The sequence below is a fragment of the Eumetopias jubatus genome, unplaced genomic scaffold (assembly GCF_037043125.1).
Source record: "Eumetopias jubatus isolate StellerSeaLion01/CBP00866 unplaced genomic scaffold, mEumJub1_p1.0 scaffold_1, whole genome shotgun sequence".
Lineage (NCBI taxonomy): Eukaryota > Metazoa > Chordata > Mammalia > Carnivora > Otariidae > Eumetopias > Eumetopias jubatus.
Window position 1 is genome coordinate 46,928,892 of NW_028274807.1, and position 27,995 is coordinate 46,956,886.

General features: G+C 38.0%; 1 pseudogene; it reads left to right on the forward strand.

The window, feature by feature from the left end:
- The first annotated feature begins 17,715 nt into the window (after window positions 1-17,715).
- LOC114221045 (protein yippee-like 5 pseudogene) lies at window positions 17,716-18,059 on the forward strand (annotated as a pseudogene).
- The last annotated feature ends 9,936 nt before the right edge of the window (window positions 18,060-27,995 follow it).

The following is a 27,995-nucleotide window of genomic DNA, read 5'->3' on the forward strand; positions in this document are numbered from 1 at the left end:
GGCACTTGTTGGAATGAGCACTGGATGTTGTATGCAATTGATGAATCACTACACTCTACCCCTGAAACTAATACACTCTATGTTAATTAAATTGATTTTAAATTTAAAAAAGACAGGGAGGGAAAAATAGCTTCCAGAAACCTCAAATTGCCTCACCCAATTGTCTTTTTCTAAATCCTGGCACCTTTAAATAATTCAGATGCACAGTTTTAAGCAACTCAGATGCCCAATTTAATAGCATTCTTAATCGATGAACATTTACCATGCTCCAGACAACTGCCTGAATCAGTAAAGTAAAACACGGGTTGAAAAATTTGGAACTAAACCCTGGGATAAGGTCAGTGGGATAAGAATAGGCAGTTCCTTCATCTTGCTGATTCCTGATTCACTGACCTTCTTCCACATTGTATGAAAGAATAGGATCTGTCTTCTCATTGCCTTTACTCATTTGTTGCACAGTTATAAGGATTAAATGAAACCATACAGATAACACAATTAGCAGGACTGGCCCAAAAGACATGTTTAATAAACATGTATTTCCTTTCTCTTCAAGAATCATAAGAATGTGGCCAGCCTGCTTTGTGGAGGAAATTTAAAACTGTCAAGGACAGACTATGTTGAAACACTTATCCAAACTTGCGCCTGAGTGTCTCTGAATGTTATATAATTTCTGAAATGGTATGGCATATCCAAAAATAGCAATTCAGATTTTTCTCATGGATTTTATAGAAATTCATCTCTTAACTGTAGAATCTTGTGATCATCCCTGGACATTGAGGTCCAACGACTGACGGCCTGAAATCCCCAGAATGAGTGACAAGAGGAACACTTCCATCTGCCTAACGGGGTACTTATGACATCTCTGCGTTCTAGAGGCTTATAAAAAAAACAACCTCCAAACAGAAACACTGTTTTCAACACTTTCAGTGCTGAAAGGGAATATTTTACTAAGACTTGTTCCCTATCCAGTAAATAAATCACATGCTCTCCAGCAGTAAAAATATTGGTGGGAGGTGCATATCCTTCATTTCAAAGCAAGGAGCCTGTTGAGTGGCGGTAGGGTTTTAAAAGTATCTGATTTGACAAGGGAGCTCTCATCACACTCCCGAAATAATTTTATGCTGTTATGATTTTGTTTGTGGTTTTTTCTTTTTTCAAAATTGAAGCAATGTGGGGCACCTGCGTGGCTCAGCCTTTAAGCGTCTGCCTTCGGCTTAGGTCATGATCGGATCAAGCCCAGTGTTGGGCTCCCTGCTCCGCGGGAAGCCTGCTTCTCCCTCTCCTACTCCCACTGCTTGTGTTCCATCTCTCGCTGTGCCTCTCTCTGTCAAATAAGTAAAATCTCTAAAAAAAAAAAAAAAATCGAAGCAATGTACTTAACTTTAATCAGAACCTTCAAAGCTTTAAAAAATGCCCATATAATTTAAAATTTCTGGGATTTTTTTTAATGATGTCAAGTGCTGGTTCTTTTGCACTGCTAAGCTATGTTTCAGAAGTACAAGAAGTATTTCCAATGCATCCAGCAAATATTTGTGGAACATCCACCATGTGCCAGTCCTACCTCTCATTGCAAGGGATGTTACAGTGAACAAAACAAACAAGTTCCCTGCTCTCAAGGTGGGGTGGGGAGAGAGGAAACATTGGTGTTGAGGCAGATTATAAATGAGTAAAAATGTATAATTAAGCAAGGAAGATATAACTGCTACTGTGCAACTTAAAGAGGATTAGATTAGAGATACATGAAGATGAGTAGTTGACTTCAGATTGAATGGTGAAGAGAAACCTCTCTAAGGAAACGATATTCACATTGAGATTTAAGTGGCAAAAGGCCCAGCTATGCATGGTTCTGGGGGAAGAGCATTCCAGAGAGAGGAACAGCAAAGGCCTGAAGGTGAGGCCCAGTAGAATGTTTTCCATAAGGAAAAGGCCAGTGTGGCTGGAGAATAAGGGACAAGGGGGAGAAGGGGTAAAATCGGGAGGTAGGTAAAGTAGGAATCATATGGGGCATGCAAGCCAGAAAAGTTTAGGTCTGTCCTAAGCACTATGTGGAGCATTCGGGTGCAAGGGGGTGGGGTGGTAAGCAGGAGAATAGCATGATCTGATTTACTTTTCCAACATTCACCCCATCTGCTGTGTGGAGAGTGGGGCAAGAGTAGATATGTTTTTAATGCAATTGGAACCACTGAAGAATGGTAAGCAAGAAAATCGACAGCGTTCGTGTTTGCTTTTTTTTTTTTTGAGATCTCTCTAAGATATAAAGACTGGACTATGGTGGAAAGGGATCTATGGAGGGACCCAGAGTGGAAGAAATGTTAGTGAATTTGGAAATGATGTGAATTTGGCTATGGAGCTCAGATGGTGTCCTTGGATTGTAAGAAAAGAAACAATACTTATTGAGAAAATATTTTGCTTATTTTTACATACGTAATCTCTTTTAATTATCACTGCTGCCCATGGTATAGTTACTTAGCCCCATTTTTCTTATATGAAAACTGAAACTCAGAGAGAGATAAATCAAATTTCCAAATATCCAGCAAAAGTAAATGGCAAATCCAGGATTCAAAGCTTGGTCTATATGACTTAAAGCCCTGGTATTTTTCTACTCTAATATGGTGTCCCTAGATCAGAATTAACAAAATATCTTTGAAATTTCATTCTAAATAATAAAATAATATTCTGTAATATAAAATACATGGTTTATTTAATGGTACTGATTGACCTTTAGCTTGTTTCTATATTTTTGCTCCTATAAACTGTGATAAACATTTTATATATTATTTTACTTCATTTCTGATTACTTTCTCACCTGAATTCCGAGATTCCTAGCAGTATCTAAGAATAGGCTATTCTTAAAACTCTATTCATGTAATATCAATTTATTTTCCAGAAAACTTGTGCCATTTAAACTGCCACTTCACCCAAACCAACATGAAATATAATTTTTTATCTTTGCCAATTTGATAACCAAATTTTAACTCTATTGGTTAATTTACATTTCCTTTACTTACTAATGAGATTGGATATTTTTTACATGTTTCGTAGCCTTTTTATTTTTCTTTTGTGAATTTTATGTTCACTTAATTGTCCACCTTCCTACACAGTGTTGCTGTTTTTTTTCTCGGAGATTTGTAAGAGCTCTTTATATAAGAAGAATACTAAGACTGTCTTTAAAAAAAAAAAAACAAAAAAACACTGTCTTTATCAATTTTTGCAAATAACTTCCCAGAGTGTATTTCACATTTAATTTTTAAATTTTCATTGTAAACATATCATACATACCAGAGGTTAGGCTCCGGTTACCTCTTGCTGCATAAAAAGCCACATCAACATGCGGTGGCTTCAAACAACAAACATTTTATTTTTATCTCATAATTATATGGGTCCCAGCTGGTTGCTTTTTCTGCTCTTATTGCTTACTCATCTGGCAAATCGGCTGCTCTAAAGGGTCCCAAACGGCTTGACTCACATGTTCAGAGACCTGGCGAGGGTAGAAGGAAGACGGAGTTCCACCGGCATTGCCAACGAGCCCCAAGGTGTGGTGGCTCCTACACAGTGGTCTCAGGGGTGCCGCACATCTTCCTTAGAGGCCCGGAATCCAAATCCAATCTTAGAAACAAGGCAGCCACTTTGTGGCCTTGTGTGAGCCAAGCTCATAGGTCACATAGTGACATCACCACTGTGCCCTCTTGGTCAAAGCAGTCACCAGTCCTCCCAGACTCGATGGGAGGGAACACAGAGGAGGATCAAAGAATTTGTGGCGATGTTTTCAAACCCTTGATAGGGTATAAAAGTGTTTAAACAATAAAGCAAACTCCTCTTTACCTTTTAATTTTGTTCATAATGTTTTTACATGCACCTGGTTTTTAAGTATTTATATAACTTTACCTCTTTTTTCCTTGTGACATTTTCCATTGCTTTATAATTCATTTTTTAAAATTATTTTCAAAGTGTCTGTCTACAAAGTCAAGGACATTATCAAATGATATATTTGGAGAAATGACTTTAAGGTCTTTAGATACTTTAAGTACTATGTATTGTAGCTGAATTCACTTAATTTATTTCTTAATCCTTTTCATCCTTAAATTGCCATCAGTGACATTTGAAAATTCATCTAAATATGCAGGTTGAACCGTACATTTAATTATGCAGGTTGCTGTGTGGAGGCAAAAAAAAAGAAGAAGTCTAACTAAATAGTTCATGCTTAGTACTTTGCCACATTTCTGGCTCACTCTTCCAAAATGAACTAAAATACAATGAGCTACTTTTGGCCGATGTAGTTGATAGTTCTTTTCAGGTCTTGCAATCATGTTTGAATATTGAATAATTTGATTTATTTTTAAGTGGTGATGGTAGCACTCTCTCTTACAGTGTTTTAATTGGCAAAGAAAAAAAAGCATCATCCCATAACAGCAACAAAAAAGTAGTAATTGTTTTAAAGGACATTCTTCTGGCTACTAGAGAGGAAAGAACTCATTTTAAACATGTTGTAAACACTCAGTAAATGCTAAATGATGATACTCATCTCATGTTCTAAAGATGTCACTGGGGTCTTTTCTTTTATTTTCACTGCTTCCAGAGTTGCATTTCAAAAACCGGTTTTGTCATCTATTTGGGTACAGAACTGTGAAAACTGCAGAGAGATGTAAAAGGAATAAGATGTATGACACGCACATGATAGTGATCCTCAGCATTTCTGTCCATCCTGTGTATCTTTCTCCTATTTTATTTTCACCATATCCAGAAAAAAATGAATTTTGGAAGAAGACATTGGAAAAAAATCTTATTGTCTAATACAGTTAACCACTGTGAGGGCAGAGGGCTCTATTATTTTTCAACATTTATGCATTGTGTCTTGCACATAGCAGTGCTCCATGAATATTTATTGAGGAATAATTTGGGCAAAGGCACAAAAGTATTTACCAGCCTGTTTCTCCTGTCCAGTCTGAATCTAAAGAGTTTCTTTTTCATGGAGGCAGCTGTTTGTGCAGTATCTCCTTCACATCTGTCTTTGTTAACTGCCAGTCACACTGTACAGGCAACGAACTGGAAAAGTCAAGCCCTTGAGTCCATTTACCATCATTGAATGTTATTATCAGAGATCATTTGAGATCCCACGGCTTTCTAGAGACAAAGTGTTCTCAAATCACCTATAGTGAATCCAAACTTGTGTCTGAATATCCACGAGTTGAGCCAAAGTTCAGAGTATCGGTGCATCCAGCGATCAGGCCTGTATACATGTGTCAGAGCCCCAGCTTTGTGTTTTGGGGACACTTGTGTTTCATAGACATTCAGCAGCTAGAAGACTTCCAAGTACTTCTTCATTTCATGTTAAATACAGAATACAGAAAAACTCTAGATCTCTCCTCTCCATTAGCCACAAGTAGATATTTCAATTGAAATTTATTAAAGTGAAATAAAACTAAAAACTCAGTTCCTCACTCACACTAGCCACCTTTCAAGAACTCAATAGTCATATGTGGCCACTCACTATGTGAATAGTGAGATATGTAACATTTCCATTACCACACAAAGTTTTACTGAATATTACCACTCTAGAATATATCACTTATATCACATTGCAGAAATTCTAAATTGTATACCCAATTCTGCACTTACTTCTTAACCAACCAATCATGGGCTTTCAAATCTTTTTATTTAAATGTCTGAAGTTGTTCTTGTTTAAGTCTTTTTTGAGCAACAAATGTAGAGAATATTTCCTAAATAAGTATCTACAAAACATACCAAAATAAGTTAGAGAGTATCTATTATCCAAAACACAGTTAAATTTCTGAAAATTGAGTTCACATGGAGAGAAGTCCCATATGATTTGTAAAAAGTCTAAATTACAGATGATTTATAAAGTATATTTAAGTAATTAAATTACAGCAAAAACTCAAATGAAAACCTGAAAATGTTGCCAAATTACAGTTCTATCAGATCTGACTTGATAAATAACAAAGAACAATTTCTAACTCAAATACTGTTGTATGCAAATTAGATAGAAACACATTGCTGGAAAAATTTACTTTTCTTAAATAAATCTAACTTTTCTCCCTTAGGTATTACTTCCTCATAAATTTGCTTCCTCTGTAACAAATGCCAATCCTCTCTAAATTATCTCAAATCTGTATTAATGGGAATTAAATGAATGAGAACTTAACATATAATATAACCATGAAAAGCAATAAAGATAGACAATAGATTGTTTATCTGGACAAAGACTCTATATAGTATATGTATTAAAATAAATAAGTATGTATTTGCATACACAGAAACACAAAAAATTATTCTCTCCTAATCACTATACAAGAATCTCTAATATCTTCTAAATGTGCGCTTACATTTTGGTAAATAATAGCATTTTTTATTGAAGTATGTATTTATACATTCCTAGTATATAATTTCTCCTTTGACCCCAAAACAGTATACTTTGATAACAACTCAGCTTCTTGTTGTCTTCCAATTGAGTAAAAGTATCCTCTTTTTTCTACCTCAGAAACTGTTCTGGAAGTGAAGCAACATCTGGTGAAGAGACAAAAACCAGCTGCAGGCGTGCCCACAGGAAGGCACAAGCAAGGACACTGGTTCTTGATTCCACAGGCCAACCAAGTCTAAATGTAAGTGTGAGGGGCGCCTGGGTGGCTCAGTCGTTAAGCGTCTGCCCCCGGCTGGGGTGATGGTCCCAGGGTCCTGGGATCGAGCCCCGCATCAGGGTCCCTGCTCCACAGGAAGCCTGCTTCTCCCTCTCCCACTCCCCCTGCTTGTGTTCCCTCTCTCGCTGTGTCTCTCTCTGTCAAATAAATAAAATCTTTTAAAAAAATTAATTAAAAACAGTAAAATAAAATAAATGTAAGTGTGAGAAGCAATGGCGGGTGGTGCAGTGGCCCAGCCCTGGGTGGTCCACAGACCAACTGCAGATGGAAGTCCCCGTCCCGGAGCACAGGGGCCATTGACAGACACTGGGGTATCCAGCCTGCCTGCATGTCCCATGTCCCATCCCCGTCTTCACTGCTGCAGAAAGCCTGGAAGCCATCGCTAATGCCAGGCTTTAAAATCCTCCAGGGTAGAATACATGTGCAGAGTGTGATTCTAGCTGATTTTTAAGCCCAGGCATGTTGAATAGAGTCTTAAAATAATTATTTCCATAGGACCTGACTAGGTATCCAAGTGTTCACCAGATGCTAGCAGCTAGATTTTGCAGAGGAAAATTGCTAACTTAAGCTTCTTTTCGTGATTCAACAGAGGGTTTTAAGTAATAAAAGATCTGGAGATTTGTAAAATAAATAATTCCAATGCAAATGGGAAAATTAAAATAATCTTATCATCTCCCAGTCATGTCTTTATGTGCTTTTCTACCATTATCAGATTTCTCTTAATTGGGCCAAGATTTTGTTGGTTGTTTTTTTTTTTTTCTGGCTGATACTTTATAGTTTTATGTTATGAGCTGAAATGAGAAATGATTCCTTTCAGATGACTGAAGTGACATGTACTAAATTTTCCTAACGACAGTCTAGGATGTATGAAACAGAGCAAGATATAACAAATGCAGTTTTATTCATATACAATATTGAACATATCCTCAATTAAAAACCAACAGTACACCAATACTTCTTACTCCTTAATTGATCTCTTAGTCGAAGCAATTAAAATATAAAGTACATCATTAACTTTTGAGAACTTTGATTGGAAAAAGAAAAAACACCCTTCTCATAGTATTCATAGCCACCCTATGCTTATTACCAGCCTGTTCTTAAGTGTGACTTTTGGGCACCCAACTCAGTATTTCCTGATATTCAATAGTACAATGGCTTTTCATAGTCTATGTCATTTTATTTAGTAATTTGAAGAATGAATAGTCAAGATTCCTCAGATTTTTACATTCTCGCTCAAGGTGTACTTGAACAAAAAGAAAAGCATAGCATGTGGCCCTACAGCTAATGCCATGGGACCACATCCTGTCTAGAACGAATTCATTCAGAGTTTTTGAAGAAATGCAAATACATTAATGATTTTCCTAAAGTATCACATTTTTACTACAGGTACCTCTAATTATTTTGGCTGGATGCCATCAAAGCCAGATGTTAATCAAATGGAATATTTATAATGCAAAACCATTGAATAAAAAAATAGATGTCTGTTTAAGCAACAGCTTATAGGACTCAAACCAATGGTGTATTTTGGAAAAGCTGATGAAGGAGGTATGACTCTGTTCCATTCATAATGTCAGGGTAAGGCTCTGAACTCAATCCAGAGAAATTTTATAATTGTTGCAATCAACTACAGGCTCGGCTTCTGGATTTCTTGTAATGAAATCTTGCTGCCAAGGACATTGATGGGCTCACCCAGTAAAAAATTACAATAATAATGTTAAACTAAATCATAAAAATGCAGGAGGTGGTTATTATAGGGTAGGGGAGAGGAATTGCTTATAAAGTTATGGTGGAAACATCAAAAAATACATTTTATTGGACTTTTAAAAAATTAAGCTTTGGTTTTAAACTAGGGTGCAAAAGCAATAAAATGTAAAGGTTACTCAAAAACCGATTCCATTCAATAATCAACAGCAATGATTCAACAAATGAAAATAAAAATTACATTTATTCAACATGGTCATCAACTCAGGCAGGCCGAAGCTTGTATATGATAGTTTTCTAATAAATGTAACCAGCTGAAAGTCACTTTAAAGAAGGAATTTTGATAGAAAAAAGAATAAAGAACTTTTTGAGTGGGTTTCTTCTCAGTGAAAACGAACTTGGTTTGTGCCTAATTTCACATAGTATAAGGCTCTAGACATTTTGTGTGGTTTTTAAAGTTCCATGAAGAAATTCATTTGAAATGAATGTAGAAAATAACAAAAAAAAATGTAAATATGAAAACCATGATAGACTTATGGTTAGAAACATGGAAATAGGTCATGATAACTAATCCTCTGTGTGCCCTCCAAAAGTAAAGAATGTCACTTTTTAAAATTACTTTTAAATAATCTGGGAACTACCCTTCTGATCATCTTTTTACTTTCTGAAAATACAGATTACTGAATCATATGTCATAGACATTTTGGTAGACAGATTCCATATTTTCTTCAAGTTAAATAACATATATCTCTAAGAGACAATTATCATGGAAATAAACTCCTTCACTCATTAAAATATCTAATGTGCCTTAAGCACAGTAAGCACTTAAATAGTATGGCTTGAACGGAATTATTCCCACTTTGTGTTCAGAGATCAATGTGTCTCTTGGACTGACACTAGAGAGGTGTCTCACACATGGGAATTAATGAACTACATCTGTAACCAAAACTATCCATGGAAAATCTGCTGAATTGATCTGTTTTATTAATCAAGCCCACTGCAGAAGGGCTTTCTCGTGGTTCTACTATATTTTGGAGGTAAGTAGAGTGGGGAAACCACAATTCAATTTAAAAGTTGTTTGAAACATTGAGAACATGGGTTTTATATTATATGACAGCAATAAAGTCCAATCCTTGATGGTTGTAATTCTGATATATAAGTATATAAATATCCTATATGTATAATTTTAACTTCAGAACATTATGACAGTGGTCAAGAAGACCCTAACTATTATATGGAATTTATTTCTTAGTGACACTCTTTTCCTTATTTCTTTTTTGAAGTAGAAAGGTTTGGAGGTTTTTTGTTTTGTTTTGTTTTGTTTTGTTTTGTTTTGTTTTGTTTTGTTTTTAAAGCTAGCTTGGTACGAACAGCTTTAGTTGAAGCAGATGGCTGGAAGTCAGAAGCCCCAGATTCTATCCTTGATTCTCCTACCAACTGGGAATGTGGCCTTGGGCAAGTCATGAGAGTAAATCTACAATAACAGGGGTAATAATGCCTTACATATGTATGGTGCTTTATGATCTAACAGAGCACTTACACATACAATATCTTATTTAATCTTCCCCCCAGCCTCCTAAGAGGAGTATGGCAGCTACTAACAATCTCCATTACAGGCAGTAGAAATTTGAGACCCAGAGACACTAAATCACTGTTCACAGCCACTTCAATATCAAATGTCAGAGCCAAGAACAGGCACACAATAGTCCAAACTGGTCTTTGTCTCCTTGCCTCTACGCCATGCTCCTGCCCTCTGGTGCCTCCTAAGCTGAAATGACTAGAGCAGCACTGCCCAATATCGTAGCCATGAGTCACATGGCTTGAGCACTTGAAATGTGGCTAGTCCCAGTTGAGATGTATTGTGAGTGTAAGATACACATAGGATTTCTAAGACTTTCAATGAAAATACAAAGAACGTTAAGTATCTCAATACCTCTTATATCGATTGCACATAAAGATGATAATATTTTGGACATCTTGAGTTAAATAAAACATACTAAAACTAATCTCACCTGTTTCTTTTAATTTTTCTAATGTGGCTCCTAGAAAATGTGAAGTCATATATGTTTCTCTTAGTTTCTATTGTCTGAATAGCTCCCATTGTTTCTATTGGATAGAGCTGGACTAGAGGATTCCATTGTTCAGACTTTTCACAGTACTAGGCTAGTTTATGCATCTGTCTTGATGTGGCTGAGACAAATTTCCAAAGATTCTGTTACACATAGAGCAATGCGGATTCAGAGTTGCAATTTGGTCATTCTCATGTATCTTCCGCATGCAAGGGAAACGTCAGATGTCATTAGTTGATGCCTCAAATCGCTCATTCATTAAAAGGGGTCATGTTAATACTTGCTGAATGCTTGAAAGGCTTAGAGTACAAGGACCATGGAAAGAACTATAAATTATATTTATGACTCTGTAGCACACTTTATTTTAAAATATGTTCCCATTAAATATTATGAGTGAGTGAGACGTTGGAATATTAGGTGATACAGGTAATGTAAAATAGCAATTATATATAAATTTATTATAAAATATGGCATATTTTATTCCCCCTACCAACTCTTTAAGATATTTTATATATAACCACTAAAGAAGGAGATTATTCTTGTTTTGAAAAATCTAACTGAAAGTCCTCAGGGAAAAAAATGGGTTCTTATTTAGGAGACTAATATATATATAGTAAAAAAAAAAAAAAAAAAGCCCAAATCACTGAAAGCTAACATCTACTTGGCATTTATTATGTGAACTCAGCACTATGCTGAGAGTTAGACCAAGATTATCTCATTTGGGGATTTGAAAATTAGCAGCAGAGAGCAGAAGCTAAGCTCTTAACCATTGCTGCCTCTTACTGCAATGCTATTAGAAATCACAAGGCAACCTATCACAAAAATATTAAAATATTTGGAATTTATTCTATTTTATCCATTTCAGCTCCACAAGTGTTTATCCAGCAAACACATTGGATCAGGAATAGCTCTAGACATTGAAGAAATATTGGGTAATAAGACCAGAGCTCTGCCCTCAAAGAGTAGAGAGTTAGTAGGCTTGTGAACATGTTTTTGAAAAATACATACTATCAAAGATTATATGAAGGAGAAGTTACACCTCACTTTCTAAAAGTTGCAACAAAAATTTTTGTTATTTTCTTTATGTTACAATATTTTTCTATATGTTATGACAGAAATCTTTATAACGCTGCTCCCAGTGTGTTGAAACTTGCCTGTTGTTTATAAAGCAAAGGTCTTATGTTAAAACACAAAACAAAAAAAAAAAAAAAACACAAAAACCCCAAAACAGTGTGGTATGAATTTCAGAGGTGTGCTTTCCTCTATATATTATACCCACGTGGAAGAAAGTGGGCTGAAATGATCTTGAATATTTTTTGGAAAAAGGAGAATGAAGGGGCGCCTGGGTGGCTCAGTTGTTAAGCGTCTGCCTTCGGCTCAGGTCATGATCCCAGGATCCTGGGATCGAGCCCCACATCGAGCCCTGCATCGAGCCCCGCATCGAGCCCCGCATCGGGCTCCCTGCTCCACGGGAAGCCTGCTTCTCCCTCTCCCACTCCGCCTGTTTGTGTTCCCTCTCTCGCTGTGTCTCTCTCTGTCAAATAAATAAACAAACAAACAAACAAACAAATAAATAAATAAGGAGAATGAAAACAAACAGAAAGGGACTTAAGTCAAAATGGCACTGAAAATACGAAAACAGTAAAAACTACAGAGTTTTATAACTTTTTATACAATGATAGTAATATGCTGCCTTTGAAGGTAGAGCTTAAAAATTGTGCAAATTAGCTAATTATATGTTAATTTTTAAAAGAAGTTTTCAAAATATAATGTAGAACTTATTGCCAATTCCCTAATGTTCTTGCTTACCTAGAATAAAAGAAAAAATAACCAACTGTGGGTGGCAGAATCGTAGACATCTCTATGTCCTTAATTACGCTTTTCTATAACAGTTCCAGAATAAACATGCACTGCTTTTGTAATAAGTAAATAGAAAAACTTTTGTAATCAACTCCAAAAGTGCCTATAAATGAGAAAGGCAAAAACTGTTTGAGAGGAGTAAAATGCAAATTTTGTTTCTAATCACAAAGTTTAGAAATGATAATACATCTTATAGGTTCTCCTTTCAGGCATTATTGCCCTTCCTTTGATTCAAGATAAAGCACCCTGTGGACTATTCAAATTCTCTAGACAAGAAAGGTCAAAATTGAGTTAGGTTTTCAGGATTTTCTTGGAAAAGTGGTTTGCCCTCAGCTGTGGACACGTGTAAAGATTCAAGCTCTGAAGCTCTGAATTGTTACTGCAGCAATCAGAAAAGTTCAGCACCATGTAAAGTGCAACTCTTCCGCCTTGAAACCAGTTGGCCATCCATTATTTCCAAAGGCGTCGTCTACCTAAAACTGGCCTTGGTTCTTAGCCCCGGAGATGTGTAAAATGTCATGTGGGAACATATCATATAATCACATCTTTGAGCTAGATAGGGTCTTAGTGATCCTCAAAAGTTAAATGTAGAGTATTTTAGGCATCCCAATTAAAAATTCATGGAGAGGGGCGCCTGGGTGGCTCAGTTGGTTAGGCGACTGCCTTCGGCTCAGGTCATGATCCCGGAGTCCCGGGATCGAGTCCCGCATCGGGCTCCCAGCTCAGCGGGGAGCCTGCTTCTCCCTCTGACCTTCTCCCCTCTCATGCTGTTTCTCTCTCTCTCTCTCTCTCTCTCTCAAATAAATAAATAAAATCTTTAAAAAAAAATTCATGGAGAAATACTTGGTTTGATAACTTCTTTTATGGAAAGAACACTAAATTTTTACTACAAAAAAACCCTCAGCAATGAGTTCTTTGGGCCATTTAATCATTAAAATCATAAATCCAAAGAAAGGAGCTTTCTAGATTATCTCATCCAACACCAATATTTTGCAGATGGGAAAGCTAAGGAGCAGAAAAAATTACTTTCTCAGGAAAAAAATGAAATCACTGAAAAGTATCCCAAAGACTCCAGGAATTTCTGGAAGCTTACCTAGGAAGAGCTAGGAATTCCAAATCCTACCAGAACTTTATAACTTGAGTTTTTAGTTTGGTTGTGGGTACTCCCGTGCAAGGAAGGAGAGATGCTAATATTGACTGATATCCATTTAATATGTGAAAAGCACATTCATAGAGAATGTTTACACAGTCTAAGCCAAAAATATAACCAAGCCAATGATTTCAGACCAGATCACTCAGTCATTACTTAGCTTCCTTTCTTCAGTGAGTCAAATCATTGACATGAGCTTTCTTTGCCACTTTTCAAACACAAATCATCTATTATCATAAAAACCTGGCTACTTCCACAGTTTCTGATAGACCAAAGAATAATGAGACATTCATTCCTTGAGTTAAAAAAAGAAAGGAATTCTTAATCTCAGGAAACAAACTGAGGGTTGCTGGAGTGGTGGGGGGTGGGAGGGATGGGGTAACTGGGTGATAGACACTGGGGAGGGTATGTGCTATGGTGAGCGCTGTGAATTGTGTAAGACTGTTGAATCACAGACCTGTACCTCTGAAACAAATAATACATTATATGTTAAAAAAAAAAAAAAAGATAGTAGGAAGGGAGAAATGAAGGGTGGGAAATCGGAGGGAGAGACAAACCATGAAAGACTATGGACTCTGAGAAACAAACTGAGAGTTCTAGAGGGGAGGGGGTGGGGGGATGGGTTAGCCTGGTGATGGGTATTAAAGAGGGCACGTACTGAATGGAGCACTGGGTGTTGTACGCAAGGAATGAATCATGGAACACTACATCAAAAACTAATGATGTAATGTATAGTGATTAACATAACATAATAAAAAAATAAAATAAAAAAGAAAGGCTGTCAAAATCCTCCTGATTTTAGGCACTTACGAAAAATACGTTTGGGGTGCCTGGGTGGCTCAGTTGTTAAACGTCTGACTTTGGCTCAGGTCACGATCACAGAGTCCTGGGATCAAGCCCCATATCCGGCTCCCTGCTCAGTAGGAAGCCTGCTTCTCCCTCTCCCGCTCCCCCTGCTTGTGTTCCCTCTCTCACTGTGTCTCTCTCTGTCAAATAAATAAATAAATCTTTTTTAAAAAAAGAAAAATACGCTTATAATAAAATTATATGTACTAAGAACATATTCCTCGTGCCTCAAAAATATATACTTACTATGCATTATGGAGATCGTTGTGGAACAAGTAAATATCAAGGCTCTTTTTCCATGTTCAATGTCTGTCTAAGAAATGGAAAATAGTAACACTTGATTTTAAGGAAAATAGAACAGTACATGTGTTTCTATTGTCATCTATGAAATAGGAATAAGAGTAGACACTCACAAAGTTGTTTAAGGATTAAATTAATAGTAGATGTAAAATGTTAGTGCAACACTTGGTGCATAGTTAATATTCAATAAGTGTCAGCAATTAGTAGTAGTAGCAATGTCATTATTATTTATAATATGGTAATTCCTCCACATACACCCTACCCCACCATCAAACCAAACTCTTGTGATTCGCCACACTGTTTCATGACCCCACGCCTTGCACATGCTGAGCTCTCTTTTTGAATATCCCTTCCCTGCTTTTCCTGGTGAACTCCTACCCATCACCCCCTAAAGTTCGGCTCTGAAGCTTCCTCCTCTCACAGGTCTTCCCTAATGCCTTTGCCTGCCTTGGCCGCACTTACCTATTTCCCCGGGTATCCTGCATAAATGCCTCTCCTAACCACTGAGAATGTGACTTTTTTTACTTGATCCCCCTCACTTCCAACACAGACACACACTCTTCCAACACACACATGCGCACATCACACTTCATTTTTTATCCCTGTAGAAATGTCAGTTGTAATGAGTGAATCCACTCCTGTATAAAAAGATAAAAGTTTGTTTTTCCTTCCTGAGTAGGAATCAGGCTAAAATATGTACTTGGTAGCCTTAGTTGTGAGGGGGAAATTGGGTGAGGGTGGGAAAAGCTGGAGGATACAACTTGGCAGCCCTGGGACCTGGCTCTGCCACAAGCCTAACCCTGTGGTCTTCAGTGAGTCATTTAACTTCTCTGGACTCAGTTGCTTTCTCAACAAAATGAGAGGGTTGTACAAAATATTCTCCGAGGATCCACCCAGTGCCAACATGTATATGATGCTGAACATTGCTTCATCTCAGTGGTTCTCTAACTTCCACAGACATCAGAATCATCAGCAGGGCTTGTTAAAACTGATTCCTGGTCAGCAGGTCTGGGATGCGGACCAAGTATTTACATGTTAACAAGTTCCCAGGTGATGCTGAAGCGATACATTTGAAGAACCACTGACTAATCTTAACACAGGATTCTGACCTTGTCCAAGAGCACTCCTGATACGCAATTTCACAAGGGATGGAGGCACAGAAACCCAGGCTTCTGTGAGCCTACCATCAGGAGGACTGGGAGCCACCAAGAGTGGCCACAGAAGGCAAACTTTGCTGACCAAAACAGTTCTGTTAAAGGCCCACCTTGTGGGGAAGAGGCAGCCTGAGTTCACAATGCTGTGAGGCACAGAAAATAGATTCCAAGGTTGGACCCATTTGCTAAAACCACTGCAGCTGAAGTTACAACGGATTACAGTTGCCATCTAGTGATGGCTTTGTATTACTGCATCTGGAGACGACAATGAAGTGCTTTCTTTTGGACAAGGCTTCTTTTTTTTTACAAAACTATGTTCAAGATGACAACCCCTAAGAATAAGTTCTAATGTACTCTGGTATTGTCCACATTTGTATCTAGGTACTATAAAAATAAATATGTATATATCACTTACTATGTACCAGGCACTGCTCTGATACTTTATATATGTTCAGTTATACAGAGCAACCCAATGAGATAGATACAATTTTATCTGCATTTTCCCAGAAAGGAAATATAACCACAAGATACAAAAAAATTTAAGAACCTTGCCTGAGGCTGCCCAAGCAGTAAGCCGTATAGCTGGACAGTTACCAAAACAATTGTTACCTGTAAATAGTTATGAGGTCCCAGGTCAATGTCTGAAAAAACTCATAAAATACATACTGAAGCAATGAGTTTTTTTCTGATTCTTCCAAATGAAATCAATTCCTGTGGATAAAGACATGCTTCTACCTACACAAAAAGAGCAACAACTTGGAATCAACTTCCAACTTGTTATGCAGCCTTGGACAACTCGATTAACCTCTCTGGGCTCTACTTTCTTCATCTATAAAGTAGGGAAAAAATTAAAATGTAATTTACACTCTTTGGGAGTTCTTTCAAACCAGACTGAATTTTAGAGTTAGAGTTATCCAGGGTATGTGATCACAAGAGCAAATACAGAGAGGATGGGCAGTGACTGTATGGGTTTTTCTTAAATGGTCCTACGGGTGGGATAGAAGCCAGGACAGAAGACTTGATATTCTGGTCTATTGTCCAGAAATGCAGTAAATAATAACACTCATGGCATTTGCAGTGAAGTGAAGAGCTCACCCAGGGAGATTTATGTTTCGCTTGTCTTCCTGGATGCTGCACTTGGCCTGTGCACATGAACTCTGCGCTCCTGCCTATTTCGGCCTCCCAAGAGTCCTCACCAAAGGGCTCCTGCCTAAACCTCACATCTTTGCTGGTGGATTGAAGTTCAACCCCCCTCACTTCAGACTCTTTTATCAGAGATTTGCTTGGATTTAAAAACCTGGTCCTTGCTAATTCTTTTAGCTTCTTATCTAAGACTTCTGTTACTAAACTATTTCTTACCTCAATAAACCAAACACTAGAGAATGGTTACCAAAACAAAGCACTAGTGGTTTCTTTGTATTGTGTATTTATAATATGCTAAGATCTGCTGATATAAAGATTCTTGATAATGAAGGAAAATAAACATGTAGACAGAGCTATAGAAATAAAGGGTAATAATTAAAATATAGTAGAGTAAAATATTACTATCTCACTTTAATAGATTTTTTATGTCATTCCAAGTATTTGCATATAGTTAATCATCACAGCAAATTCAGAATTAAGCTAGATAAAGTTTACTATCAACGTTATTTGAGAAATTAAGGAAATTGAAGCACAGAAATTTTAAACAGCTTCAAAAAATAAGTGAATCACTGAAGGTCCATATATCTCAATTTTTAGGTCTCTGCTTGCCCCACAATTATACTTTCTTTCAACAATAAAATCTTATACAAGATGACTACCGCCTGATACTTTGAATTAGAAAGAAGTTCCTTGTACAAATATGGTAGAAGTAAAAGATTAATTAGACCTTAAGCATAGTAAAAAGTATTAATTCGCTTCATCCCAGCTGAGGAGCAAAGAGCAGCTGGCGACCACAGATCTCAGAGCCGCTTGGGGTTTTTAGAACCTCAGCTATAAAAATGGGCAGAATTTTCCTCAATCATATCGGTGGTACCTGTCTGTTTTCTTCTGCAAACTGCGATACAATCCTGACCAACTGCTCAGAGCTCATCTCCACTCGGTTCACAGGTGCCACTGGCAGAGCATTTCTTTTTAACAAGGTAGTTAACCTGCACTACAGTGAAGTTCAAGACTGGGTCATGCTCACTGGCCACCACATGGTTCAAGATGTGAGCTGCAAGAACTGCAATAGCAAACTGGGATGGATCTATGAGTTCGCCACTGAAGACAGCCAGCACTCTAAGGACGGCCGTGTGATCCTGGAACGGGCTTCGAGGAGCATGTACCATCTGATAACTCTTGAAGAAGAAGAGATAACTCCATCTTTTCCCAGGTCTCCTTCACTGAAAACAAAAATCTACTTACATACACTGTCATCTTAGCATCAGGGTCGGATTCATGAACTGCATAACAAGAGGTTGTGAGAATCTAAGAGGGAACCTTTTTTTCTTTCTTTCTTTTTTTTTACTTTTCAATTTTCCATCCAGCAGCAGTGTGTAAAGAGAATATTATGCAGATGCCGTTAATTTTTTTCCCTATGTTTACATCTTGAGGCAGAATAGTCTACCTGCAGCTACATGATGGGCTATGTGAGGGAAAAAAATCTGAGCTGTTAGAGTGAAAAAGTGTGTTTTATGTAAATTTTGAAAGGAAAATGTGTCAAGAGCATGATTTTTAAACTTATTTGGGCTTCATTTAAAAAAATGTTTTTTTATTTAAACCCACTTATTTCACTTGATTTGCTAGCTTCAGGGAAGAGACCCAAGTTTGTGACCAGCGCTAAAGGTTCAGTGTTAGTATGGCTTGTGCTGGTCGCTGTGCCATATTCTTGTTGGAGATGAACCATAGCACCGGAGCCCATCCTTCCTTGTCAGTCGTGACCCAAAGATGTCACCGTTCCTAGTTCTTTGTCACCACATAATTGGTGTTGACTGGAAACTTTTCCTGAAATGGGGCAGAACTGATTGGTTGTCTTTTCCATGTAACTTAAACATAGTAATATCAGTAAAGTAATAGTTGGGGGGAAAAAAGTATTAATTCACTAAACAAACATGTGTTGAAAATCTACTATGCATCTGGCACCATTTTAAGTTTAGGGGATTTAGCAGTGAATGAGATCAGAAATGACATTCCAGCTTCAGAGCTAACTATTCTATCTAGTTGAAGAGAACACAATAAACAAGAAAAAAATAAATATGTAATACTGTGTCTGGTAACGAAGAAAAACCATTACCATAGGAGTAGAGAGCACTGCTCTAAATCGAATGACCCAGGCAGACCTCTCTGAGATGACATTTGATCAGAGGTCTGAAGGAGGCCAGTTTGTGCAGAGACCTGAAAGGGAGTTCAAGCAGAGAGAGAAGCAAGTGGAAAGTCCCAGGGTTGGGAGCCAGCTGGGCTTGTTCCAGAATAGCAAGGAGACCACCGGCCAGAGCACAATGACTAACAAGATGGTGTCCAGGAGGAGGGCAGGGCCATAGTATGCATGCCTTGCGGGCTGTGGAGGCAACTCAGAGTTCACAGAAATTCAGTAGGGAGGCATGGGATGGTTTTGACAGGGTCTGGTCTACATCTTTTAATCATCATTCTGATTTCTCTGGGCAGATTAGACCGGAGCAAAAGTGGAGGCAGGGACTCCAGTGAGGAGGTTATAACAATGGTCCAGGCAAAACATGATGGCACCTTAGTAATAGTGGCTCAGGATGCCTCTATATGGAGAGGTCCTAAAACTAGCTGATGCACTGGCTGTGTGAGAAAAGGACATCTCAAGAACATTTCCTAGGTATCTAAAGTAGTCCAATTCATAGAAGCAGAAATAGAATGGTGGTTGCCAGGGATTGGGGGGAAGAGGAAATGGAAAGTTGTTACCAAATGAGTATAAAGTGTCAGTTGTTCAAGATGAGTAAGTTCTAGAGAGCTATTGTATCATATTGTGCTTATTGTTAACCATATTGTACCTTAAAATAATTATTACCTTAAAATTATTTTTTAGGTATTTTTTATTATTTTACATTATTACCCTTAAAAAATTATTAAGAAGGTAGATCCATGTTTTCTGTTCTTACTACAATGAAGAAGAAGAAGAAGAAGAAGAAGAAGAAGAAAAAGAAAGAGAGAAAGAAAGAGAAAGAAAGAAAAGAAAGAAAGAAAGAAAGAAAGAAAGAAAGAAAGAAGAAAGAAAGAAAGAAGAAAGAAAGAAAAAGAAAAAAGTGATGTTGCCGTCCAAATAACATCAGACTATAAAAATTGCAATAACTCTGAGAAACAATTTTTTAGGGAAATAAAATCAGTTTTTCAACATTATCTTTTGTGAATCATGCAATGTCATTTAATCATAGCTTACCTCAAAACTTAAATTTGGAATGTTATTATGCATTTATCAAAATAAATATAAATTTGAAAAAGGGCTACATAAACTCTCAGAATTTTTGATGAAAAAAAAAGAATGTCTCTTAAACTTTGAGCTTGAGCAACTAGATAAGTAGTAATATCATTTTCCAAAACAGGGAAGCCTGAGGTGCAATGAGTTTTCCAAAACTTGTAGTCCTCTAACCCTCTAATTGTATTAGTTAATTTGATTTCAGAATTTTAAATTCAAGAATCTTTAAGCTACATTACCACTTTTTAAAGAATGAGCCATGTACAGCCACCGTGGTACCTGGCTACCACATAGAATCCCACTCTGAGAGAGAATTCTGAACTAGACAATCAGCCGGAGCCGGTGTGATGTTTCTAAATGTTCTTTTGTAAAATAGTTTCAAAGACCCACGACTAGAGAATTATAAAATCGTGCCTTCTGTTTACAACATGTTTATAAATATGAATAATGGAAGCAGAGCTCTCCAGGCTCTTAAGAAGTACAAGGTACAAATCCATGGTTCAGTTCAAAGGAATGTTAAATATCAGCCTGAGATTTATACTCTTGAGAAAGAAATGTTACAGTGGAATCAGGGAAGCAATGTGTTGGGTTTGTGAGTCAGCGGCTCTTTTGTGGGAGGCACCGTCTTGAACTGGGTCAGGCAGCTATATGGTACTGAGATGGGCCTCAAAGGTTTGGGGACAATGCCATCATATCATCCGTGCCTGATTGATAAGAGCAAGAAAACACTTTTGGAGTACAAAGACTTAGCCAAAATCACCAGTAAATGTGGGATAGAGCCAAAATTGAGTAAACAGTAGTTGTTAAATGGACACAGAAATTACTGGATTCATATGCAGAGAAAACCAAAGGGACACCGAATTCCAAGGAAATTGGGACTGCAGTTCCTTTGCCAGGTCCCCACTTATACAGAGAAGGGCTCCTTTCAACATTTTTACCTGTCTCATGGATACTAACTAGCTATGATCATTTTTGTAGAAGAAAAAGAAATGAAATTTAGTGGTGTATAAACTGTATAAAGACAAGGGCCTTTCCGTCTTCTTTAGTGTTGTGTCCCCAGCAATTAGAACTGTCCTTGGCACACACTGGGCCCTGAGCAAATCTTCACTGAATGAATAAAAATGTAAAAGCTGGAATAAATGATTAAATCTAAGGAAGGAAATATTAGAATGACATATACATTTCTAAAAGGTCTTAGATGCAAAGGTCTCAAAGAATATTTGATATAAGGACAGATTCATGCTCATCTACTCAAGGCTGAGTGCTAGCAGCCTCTTACATCCAGATTGGATCCCAGGCCAGCTTAGCTGTAAGTGAGGCTTCCAATATTTTCCTAAAGAGACCTTGTGTAAAGGCCTCTTTACACATTCTTTTTATTTGTGTAAAAAAACAAAGCCATGTTTTCGCATGAAACCTAATCAAAATGACAAGAGAAAAGTGTCTGAGGGAGCAGTCCTGGGCTAATATACTCTTTCCCTCTGGTGTCACAGCTGAGTTCTCATTGCCCTGCATATTTATATCATTCACTGATATTGACTGAGCTTTAGTGGAGCTTTATCTTTCACTGGTTTTTATGAGGTCTACATTTCCCACCCATTTTCCATACTCTTTGGTGAGGGGGATTACCAACCTGAAGAGTTAAACAAGAAAACTGAATAATTGTTGGGCTGCAGTCCCTGAACTTGGTTTTTGTTTTTGTTTTTCTGTTTTTGTTTTTGTTTTTGTTTTACCACCCTCTCAACTCTAAGATTCTCAGATCCGTGTCTAAGACTCAAATTTGCCTTAAGTTTACATCAGTTTATTCACCCTTACCACTTCTGACCTCATCTTCAGGGGCAGCTTTCTTCCATTTTCATCATTCTATCTGGCTGTAGCTGTTGAGTAGCTATGGATGGAAACGAGTAAAGGAAGAAAAATAAGAACTTAAAAAGGAACTAAGTGGGATAAATCCGTTCCCAGACCAAGGCTTCTTCAGAAAAATATTGGAAGCCTCACTTACAGCTAAGCTGGCCTGGGATCCAATCTGGATATGAGAGGCTGGTAGCCCTCAGCCTTGAGTAGATGAGCATGAATCTGTCCTTATATCAAATATTCTTTGAGACCTTTGCATCTAAGACCTTTTAGAAATGTATATGTCATTCTAAAGTAAGAAAATGAATAGGATACATTCTAGTAGGAAGCCAAGGAAAGATAATAAAATAAATTTTTCCCATCTCCCTTTTTGATAACATTACACTTTAAAAATAGGTACAGGGAGGAGCCCACAGGAGGAATTTCAGTTAGGCAAATTTACTTACAAGTAGAATTTCTTCCAGGATACAAGAGCCTTTGGCAAACATTGGTTGGCACATTCTTCCTAAAAGGTAAAAGCCATTTTTTTTTGGCAGGTTTTAAATGACACTTAAGAGTGTCAGGCAAACCTTCCAAACCATAGCCAAAAAGCAGATTTATCCAAAACACACAACATCCTCAGCCAGCTCAAGATCAACAAAAAAGTTAGGCCTAACCATTACAGAATGTTAATTGTGAAACATAATTCCATGACATTTATGGCTCCATAAACTGGGCAAAACTACACTTGAGTACTAAGAGGTACTCCTTGCAGTGAGACGATTACTCATACTTGATGCTATAACATGTGCTATATTAAAGAGAACCACGAATTGGTCACAGTCTATGCATTAGGACATGATTCTCTACTTTTAACGGACCTAAGAATCAACTGGAGCAAGCTTGTAGAAAATGTGGATTTCTGGTCCAGTCCCTACGCCTATCTAGGTAGATTCTGTTGGGGAGAGGACTGGAAAAAAGGAAGACCAGTGAGTAAGAGGCAGATGGTCTGTAAACCAGACATTGATTGAGAATCACTGCACCAGAGTTTGAAGTGAACACCCTAAAGTTGGGACAGTCTCCATGCAACTCTTAATTCCTTGCACCTAGCCCTGACACTGGCACCTGGAGGATACTCAATGAATGTTTAATGAATGAAAAGCAGTTAGCATTTATGGATGCCAGGCACTCTTCTAAGCATTCCACACATATTAACTAATTTAATCCTCACAATAAGGGACTATTACTAGCCTTGACACTTGCTAGGCACTCTGCCTGCACGCTGTCCAGTGTCACATGGCTGGTTCCTTTGTTACATTCAAATGCCACCTCAGAAGACCCTCCCCTTGCCCCTGACTACCTATCTAAAGTTGCATCAATCCCACTTCCATCCAATCACAAGATCCTGTTCCTTTTCTCTAAGCCCTTGCCCCTACCTAAAATTATCTGGTTGGCTTATTGTCTGAATAATAAGCCCTCCACTGAAATGCAAGCACCATGAAAACAAGAATCATGCAGGTCTTATTTGCCACTCTCTCTCTAATGCCTAATTCATGGTAGACACCAAAGAAATGATATAATAAATGCAAAACAAAGGAATTGTGTTTGCCATGTAATTCCTTAGTTCTCTCAGAGCTTCCAAATTTTATTTTAAGTGTAAAAAAGCAAAAGAAAGACTTCTAACCCCCAAATGTCCTCAAAATAATTCCCTAATCTCCCTTGTCCCAAGGCATAGCATGGACATGGACATGAGGAAGAGTAAAAACTAAGTAAGTGAAAGTGGAAAGTTCGGATAGATTTCTCACTGTATGGCTTCAATATTTTGTTTGAAAAGAACTTTTAGGACATCAGGGACCCCCACGGTCAAACATAAGTAGAAAATACATTCTAAGATCAATTTAGATTAACCTGTTTTTATTAACCACACATTGACTCTGCTTTCCTAGTTCAGAAAGCTATATCTGCCTGACACGAAAAGAGCTCGTTAAATCAGTGAAACTCAAGCCAATTACCTCAATAGTAAAAAGAATGGATATACCAATTCACTCCAAATAGCAAATGTGTCAGAATCATTGATTTTACCCTGTGCCAGCAAAATCAAAATCAGGAACTGACTGTAGACTAAGGAGAAAGGAAGAAACTCATTTTAAATGGGTTTCTCATACAGTATGACTCAAAACCATAGTTCCTTTGAAAGCAGTCACCTGCTAGTTGACCTCATATCAATGCTAGCCAAGCCTGTGCAGGATTCTGACCGTGGATGATCAAAATGATCTCCTCTTCATATATGGTGTGGGTCTCAGGCAAACAAGAGCTAGGGCTGAGGGATTGCTGCTGAATGAAGCTTTTTGTTCCAAGTAATTTTTACCACTTCTACTAAAATGCCAGAGAGTGAATGTTGTCGCTGATGTTGTTGGATAGAACATACTCAAAAGCAACTAGAAACTTAAAAAAAAAAAAGTTTTCCTTTTTTTGTTGTTGTTTTGGGAATATCTTTTTGTTATGATCACGCAGGGAGTTAGCCAGACCTGGATTGGTTTCATTAGTCATCTTAGAAAATGTGGATAGGTCTTGGGAAAATCTTTGGATTTCTGAGGAACTGTTGATCCCAAATCACATTTATTTCGGTCAGTCATTGGGGCTTAGTATGAAACTTGGAAGTACCAAAGTAGACGCAGGAAGGGGGTGGAGGAAGCAACGGGACCAAGAGTGAGGTCTGTTCTTACTACAGGAAGGTGAAGATCCTTTACAAAGACTTCACCTAAGACAAATTTTGCAGCCACTGCCCTCTCCCCCATAATCGAGAAAGATTTAATCAGAATATTTTAAGAGGTAGAGAGGAATTTATTTTCACTCTAAAAATATCTAAGTGCAACGATAAAGCAAAGATAATTTCTATGTTCACTACCCAAGCCCTCAAAACCATCTGGGTTAACTCAAAGCCAGGTTTAGCACGTTTTGCTTTCCATTTTGTGAGCAAAACATGATTTGGATTACAAATTTCTCTGAGGTTCATGCATATAGCTGAGAGATGCTGTCATTTCCTTATCAGAAGCAATAGGAGAAATTCCAAATATGAGGAGTCACAGAGATTTATTGCCTCAATTCCCAGCCTGACACTTGGCTCAGCACAAAGGGTAAGCAGCCAAAAAGAAGTCCTTTGCTAAGGTACAAAAGGAACTGGCTGCTTGTGAAGTCCAGACTTGGGAGTGACACAAAAGGGGTTGGGGTTTTTACACAGCCAGCAAGACCTAGTCTGTTTGAAGTCGGATCAATTGATTTCTTGAACATTTCAAATAAGCAAAATTCTGCAGGAAATGGAAGCCAGATGCATTTTTAACTCAGGAGGTCCTTGGAGGACAGGCAGAAAATAATCAAACAGCATCCTCTCGTTTCATTTTGGCCCTCCTCCTAGACTTCCTCCCCGCACTATACGTCCTACATGATGTAGAGACAATGAATGAGTAAACCTGGGGAGGGGTATGAGCAGACATTTACTTTCTAGATCATTTAAATTTACTTAAATAATAATTTTAAATTTATTCACATGTTGATTTTATTAGATTAAAAAAGGAACAGTACGTGTTCGATATAAATGTATACCAATTTTAAAACACTATGCTATTTGGAAGAGGATCTGAAACATTTTAGGAAGCATCTGTTGGTGAAGCACGCACGTGCTGGCAACTCTCACAATAACCCCCCATGAGCTTATTAGCGTCATGGTGCACACAAAGAAACAGACTCACTGGGATAAAGGGATTTGCCAGAGGCTACGATGATTATAAGCTGAGAGGCTGAGATGGACTTACCAAAGGAGTCCCCAGCTGATCCTCAGGACTGAAATCCACATGGAAAGAATCTGATTTTTAAGACTAGGTTTCTTCTACACTAGCAATTGCTGTTTCCCACCTCCTAGGGCATGAGACAGGAATAAATCGGCCACTGGTGTTGAAGTTGGAATTACCAGGTCAGGAGTCGTTGGCAGCTGTGTGCATGCCAGGAACACCACCATGCCAAGTAGGCACGCGCAACTCTCCCCCAGGAACTCGAAGGGGAGAAGGAAGGGGTACTCTCCTCTCGCCAACAAGCTTTGGCTTCAGACACTTAGAGAAAATATAAGAACCATGAAAAGAAGAAAACAGACTCACCCTGCCACGCCTAGCTGCTACCTTGTTAACACCTTGTTCTTCGTACTTGTGACTTTCACAGAAGATGAAATATTTCTTTCCTCTTAACTTCATATATGCTGTCCAGAAGCCCCCAGGTTTCCTGGAACTTTTGTTAAGATTCCAGCTAGTCCAGCAATAATTTTCAGACACCAAGCTTTGGCTGACAGAGAACAGATACAAGCAATGTCTGAGGATTTTCCTTCTGCTTTCTTCTACTTTTTCTTCCAATGAAACTGTCCCATTATTGGCTTTGATTTATTCATTATGATCATACTTTCCTTTCCAGAAATCTTATTTGAGAGACAAAGAAAGAATAAAAATAGTCATGGATGGTCATCCGTGGTATTTTGTTAGTTCTTCTCGGCTCTTGCTTTTGAACTGTCCGCTGTGTCTTGGCCACTTCTGTGTCAATAAAGAAAATCATGGACATGGGACTTTTTTGTGTTATCTATGTTAATTAGGTCCACCCCTAATATTTGTGATGCTTTGGGCAAAACTACAAATGGAGGCCCACATACTATACATTTAAATCTTTAAAAGTTATGAATCAAGCCAACTGTTTAAATAGTTTATGTTCTATCCCTCCGCCTTGGCAAATATACATTCGTAGCAACATGAAAGGCCATGTTCAAATTTAGAATTCTCTGACTCCTTGAACTGCTACACCAGAATGCAGAGGCTGAGAGAGATCAGCCTACCCTTGGTTCATTTGTTCCCAACTCCAGCTTGGTCATAGACTATGAACCATAGACCATGCAGGTTTCACAACCACGCTTGTGAACTATCCCTAACAAACAGCTACTCCCCAGCCTCATGTTGGACCCAGAGGTCGCATACTGCAGGAGGACAGTTCATCTCTGGAGGGTGAACCCTGAGAAAAAGCCTCTGTAGTCACTGGAAAGAGCTCAAGATCTTTTGGGTACAGAATTCTAAGGTCTTGCATATCCAGAGCAGGGTCTAGAAGAGTGTGGGCTCTAGACAGCACAATCCCTTGGCTCCTCACTCATGGCAGTTGGAAGAGGCACAGTTTCAGGAAGTTCCGGGCAGAGGCTCCTGTTGACCCTATCTGGGTGGTACTTGGAGTTAATATCCCCTTGTTGTAATGGCTAAGTGAAAATTAACCTTATTGACTGGACACTTTTCATCCATAGCTTCCAAGTAAGAGTGAAAGGCCTCTCAGAAGATTTAGAACTAGAAGCTCAAGATCCATACTTTCACATAAGGCAAGGCATCTGTACCTCAGTATCACCAAGGATTATGCAATTTGCTCTTTGAATTACAAGTACAGGCATCTGATTTCCTGCTCCAGTTTCCATGGTCCAAGGCCAACAAAGAAACAGAATCTGTTAAATATTTGAAAGGCGACATCATTAACAGTGAATTATTATCTAACATGGAAATAACTTCAATTAAGAAGAAGGAGTACACACATATATTTCGTTGTCATACATTTCTTTAGAAGATGAAACAAGGAGGAATCAGAGAAATGTACTCTGGGAGATGAGAGGGAGGGAGGGATGGGTTCCTTGGGTTTATATTTCTTCCAAGTGAGGTAGGCTGTGCTTCTCCCCGCCCATCTAATCCCCTGGACCTGCTCTTACCTCTATCAGTGAGGATAGCAACAAAACTTAGCTAATATTTACATCCCACTTACTCTGTGCTGGACATCATTATAAGCACCTTACCTGTTTTACTTATTTAATTTGCACAAAAGCCCTATGAGATAAGTATTTTTATTGCTATTCTCACTTTTAGAAGAGGAAATTGAGGCATAAGAAGATTTAAAAAAAAAAAAAAAAACCTTGCCTAAGGTCCTGTAGGAGGTTCAGAGCTGAGATTTGAACACAAGAGGACCCCT